Below are 6,000 nucleotides of genomic sequence, written 5' to 3'. Positions count from 1 at the left end.
ACTACTATAATACTGCCCATAGGTACAAGAATATAACTACTGTAATACTGTTACTATGTACAAGAATATAACTACTATAATACTGCCTCCTATGTACAGGAATATAACTACTATAATACTGCCCCCTATGTACAAGAACATAACTACTATAATACTGCCCCCTATGTACAAGAACATAACTACTGTAATACTGCCCCCTATGTACAAGAATATAACTACTATAATACTGCCCTCCTATGTACAAGAATATAACTACTATAATACTGCTCCTATGTACAAGAATATAACTACTATAATACTACCTCCTATGTACAGGAATATAACTACTGTAATACTGCCCCCTATGTACAAGAATATAACTACTATAATATTGCCCCATATGTACAGGACTATAACTACTATAATACTGCCCCCTATATACAAGAATATAACTACTATAATACTGCCTCCTATGTACAAGAATATAACTACTATAATACTGCCCATAGGTACAAGAATATAACTACTATAATACTGCCTCCTATGTACAGGAATATAACTACTATAATACTGTCCCCTAAGTACAAGAATATAACTACTATAATACTGCCTCCTATGCATAAGAATATATCTATTATAATACTGCCCCCTATGTACAAGAATATAACTACTATAATACTGCCCCTATGAACAAGGATATAGCTACTATAATACTGCTCCTATGTACAAGGATATAACTACTATAATACTGCCCCCTATGTACAAGAATATAACTACTATAATACTACCTCCTATGTACAGGAAAATAACTACTATAATACTGTCCCCTATGTACAAGAATATAACTGCTATAATACTGCCTCCTATGTACAAGAATATATCTACTATAATACTGCCCCCTATGTACAAGAATATAACTACTATAATACTGCCCCCTATGTACAAGAATATAACTACTATAATACTGCTCCCTATGTACAAGAATATAATTACTATAATACCACCCCCTATGTACAAGAATATAACTACTATAATACTGCCTCCTATGTACAGGAATATAACTACTATAATACTGTCCCCTATGTACAAGAATATAACTACTATAATACTGCCTCCTATGCATAAGAATATATCTATTATAATACTGCCCCCTATGTACAAGAATATAACTACTATAATACTGCCCCTATGAACAAGGATATAGCTACTATAATACTGCTCCTATGTACAAGGATATAACTACTATAATACTGCCCCCTATGTACAAGAATATAACTACTATAATACTACCTCCTATGTACAGGAAAATAACTACTATAATACTGTCCCCTATGTACAAGAATATAACTGCTATAATACTGCCTCCTATGTACAAGAATATATCTACTATAATACTGCCCCCTATGTACAAGAATATAACTACTATAATACTGCCCCCTATGTACAAGAATATAACTACTATAATACTGCCCCCTATGTACAAGAATATAACTACTATAATACTGCTCCCTACATACAAGACTATAACTACTATAATACTGCTCCTATGTACAAGAATATAACTACTATAATACTGCCCCCTATGTACAAGAATATAACTACTATAATACTGCCCCTATGTACAAGAATATAACTACTATAATACTGCCCCCTATGTACAAGAATATAACTACTATAATACTGCCCCCTATGTACAAGAATATAACTACTATAATACTGCCCCCTATGTACAAGAATATAACTACTATAATACTGCCTCCTATATACAAGAATATAACTACTATAATACTGCCTCCTATATACAAGAATATAATTACTATAATACTGCCCCTATGTACAAGAATATAACTACTATAATGCTGCCTCCTATGTACAAGAATATAACTATTATAATACTGCCTCCTATGCACAAGAATATAACTACTATAATACTGCCCACTATATGCAAGAATATAACTACTATATTACTGCCCACTATGTACAAGAATATAACTACTATAATACTGCTCCTATGTACAAGAATATAACTACTATAATACTGCCCACTATGTACAAGAATATAACTACTATAATACTGCCCCCTATGTACAAGAATATAACTACTATAATACTGCCCCTATGTACAAGAATATAACTACTATAATACTGCCCCCTATGTACAAGAATATAACTACTATAATACTGCCCCCTATGTACAAGAATATAACTACTATAATACTGCCCCCTATGTACAAGAATATAACTACTATAATACTGCCTCCTATATACAAGAATATAACTATTATAATACTGCCTCCTATATACAAGAATATAATTACTATAATACTGCCCCTATGTACAAGAATATAACTACTATAATGCTGCCTCCTATGTACAGGAATATAACTACTATAATACTGTCCCCTATGTACAAGAATATAACTACTATAATACTGCCTCCTATGCATAAGAATATATCTATTATAATACTGCCCCCTATGTACAAGAATATAACTACTATAATACTGCCCCTATGAACAAGGATATAGCTACTATAATACTGCTCCTATGTACAAGGATATAACTACTATAATACTGCCCCCTATGTACAAGAATATAACTACTATAATACTACCTCCTATGTACAGGAAAATAACTACTATAATACTGTCCCCTATGTACAAGAATATAACTGCTATAATACTGCCTCCTATGTACAAGAATATATCTACTATAATACTGCCCCCTATGTACAAGAATATAACTACTATAATACTGCCCCTATGTACAAGAATATAACTACTATAATACTGCCCCCTATGTACAAGAATATAACTACTATAATACTGCTCCCTACATACAAGACTATAACTACTATAATACTGCTCCTATGTACAAGAATATAACTACTATAATACTGCCCCCTATGTACAAGAATATAACTACTATAATACTGCCCCTATGTACAAGAATATAACTACTATAATACTGCCCCTTATGTACAAGAATATAACTACTATAATACTGCTCCCTATGTACAAGAATATAACTACTATAATACTGCCCCCTATGTACAAGAATATAACTACTATAATACTGCCTCCTATATACAAGAATATAACTACTATAATACTGCCTCCTATATACAAGAATATAATTACTATAATACTGCCCCTATGTACAAGAATATAACTACTATAATGCTGCCTCCTATGTACAAGAATATAACTATTATAATACTGCCTCCTATGCACAAGAATATAACTACTATAATACTGCCCACTATATGCAAGAATATAACTACTATAATACTGCCCACTATGTACAAGAATATAACTACTATAATACTGCTCCTATGTACAAGAATATAACTACTATAATACTGCCCACTATGTACAAGAATATAACTACTATAATACTGCCCACTATGTACAAGAATATAACTATTATAATACTGCCTCCTATATACAAGAATATAATTACTATAATACTGCCCCTATGTACAAGAATATAACTACTATAATGCTGCCTCCTGTGTACAAGAATATAACTATTATAATACTGCCCACTATATGCAAGAATATAACTACTATAATACTGCCCACTATGTACAAGAATATAACTACTATAATACTGCTCCTATGTACAAGAATATAACTACTATAATACTGCCCACTATGTACAAGAATATAACTACTATAATACTGCCCACTATGTACAAGAATATAACTATTATAATACTGCCCCCAATATACAAGACTTTGATTCAAATGTTTACGTGTTGTTCGCATGGAGAAAATATGTATACACAATGAGGAGCTTCAGATTGTTCTCAGGCTGCATGTACTGATGTCCCTCTGCAGCATGTGCCACCTCTCCCATTCCCCCTACTTAGGACCTAAAGAATGCTTGCAGCAAATTTCACGCTTTTTTTACGACACCCGGAAGTTACACTACATAAGATTGCACCTACTTTTGCAATTAGCATTGAATAAACGAGTTGCGGCCCCTTTATTTTTCCTATTTATGACCTAAATAATGGGCGTGCCAAATTTCATGTTTGTAAGACACCAGGAAGTTAGAGAATTAGATTAGGTACATTACACAGGGGTGCCAATAATTTTGCAATTAGTATTGAATAATCAAGTTGTGACCCCTTTACTCTTCTTATTTAGAACCTAAAGAATGGTCGTGCCAAATTTCCCGCTTGTACGTCATTGGGAAGTTAGAGAAATAGATTAGGTACATTACTTTTGCACTTGGCTTTAAACAATCAAGTTATGCCCCTTTTACGTTTTCTACATATGACCTAAAGAATGGTCGTGCCAAGTTTCATGTTTGTACGACACCGGGAAGTTAGAGAATTAGTGGCGAGTAAGTCAGTGAGTGAGTCAGTCAGTGAGTCAGTCAGTGAGTCAGTCAGTGAGTCAGTCAGTGAGGGCTTTCACCTTTATATATATAGAGATATAAGTCCTATTATATTGCCTCTATGGAAAACAACAGACAAGGGTCCTCGTTATCCTAGAACTGTAGCTGATTAGGATTGATTTGCTGTAGGATGATGTAGATTCTCTTCTTAGGAATTCAGACAAAACCTGCAATACTACAAGGAGAGCGTGAAGTCTCCCGCTGTGCGGGTGGACGCAGCACAGTAGAAGGATACAAGGGTTTCCCTTAAACCGTCCACTGCAGGAGCGGCCACTGAGTGACTGATATGTGTAATGCGGCATTTAGCGGTAGTGATGAGCAGCTGGGATATGACGCTGAGCGGACTCCGCACTCCGGCTTTATTGGGTCTTGGATTGAGATAAAAATGATAGTAGAATAAAAGTGAAGTCGGCGCTGACATTATTTCCGCTACATTCTGTCCCGTTGGTTCTTGACTTGTTCTTCACTGTCATGAATATTTGGTGACAACCAATATCAAATCACATTATAATCGTCCATTTTCATTGTCACTCGACCTCTTCTGACTCCTAATGGAACAATATAAATGACCCCAGAGCAAAACTTAGAATGTGACTCCTCCCCACTGACAGCTGTGATAAATTCACCATGCCTTTAACCCCTTAAAAACAGCCCCGTGTTCTTTCTTCATCACCGTTTATGTAATAGCGTTGAATATATGGCAGGTTTGGAAGCCCAGACTGTCATGGCAAGCAGCTGGCACCCTACAATGGCTTTGAAAATGAGGAAGGGGGGGGGGGGGGGTACTATTTGTTGGGGCCACAGATGGAGCAGTGTTACCAACTGGAAGCACCATAACTTACTGGGACCACAGAGTGGTAGTATGAGTTAGTGAGATCAAAAAGTGGCATGATAGCTTAGTGGGGCCATAGATGGGGCACTATAACTAAGTGTGACTACAGAGGGGGCACAAAAGCTTAGCGGGGCCATAGAAGGAGCACTATAACTAAGTGGGTCAATAAATGGTGCACTATAACTAAGCAGAACCACAGAAGGGGTATTATAACTAATTGGGGGTATTATAACTAAGTGGGGCTACAGAGGAGATATTATAACGTAGGACCACAGAGGAGGGAATATAGCTAAATGGGACAACAGAGGGGGCAGTATAACTAAGTGGGGACACAGAGTTGGTATTATAACTGAGAACGCAGAGGAGGCACTATAACTAAGTAGGGCCATGGAGGGAGCACTATTATTAAGTGGGGGCACAGAGAGGGCACTATAAATGAGACCACAGGGGGAGCACTATTACTTTGTTTGTCTACAGAGGAAGCGCTATTCCTCAGTTGGGCCACTATAAGTAAATGAGAGCGAGCACAGAGGGGGAACAGCCTAGCTACATGTCAAGCCTCTATATCCCTGCCCCCAGCAACCCATAACTTACACATATTGCCCTAGGGATTTATTGAAGTTCTCTGAACTGTATAATACATATCTGAAGTACAAGGGAATTTTGTCTTGTTGATTGAAGTCAACAAGAGCTGCACACCCTCCTAGTGGTGGCTGCTGGTAACACTGCTCAAGAGCATTTTTGCATCTGGTGTGCGATATATCAATTCTTATGTTTTTTTG

Source organism: Eleutherodactylus coqui, chromosome 2 (genome assembly GCF_035609145.1).
Source record: "Eleutherodactylus coqui strain aEleCoq1 chromosome 2, aEleCoq1.hap1, whole genome shotgun sequence".
In the NCBI taxonomy this organism is placed as follows: Eukaryota; Metazoa; Chordata; class Amphibia; order Anura; family Eleutherodactylidae; genus Eleutherodactylus; species Eleutherodactylus coqui.
The sequence above is the reverse complement of the archived record's forward strand: the minus strand, read 5'-3'. Positions refer to the sequence as shown.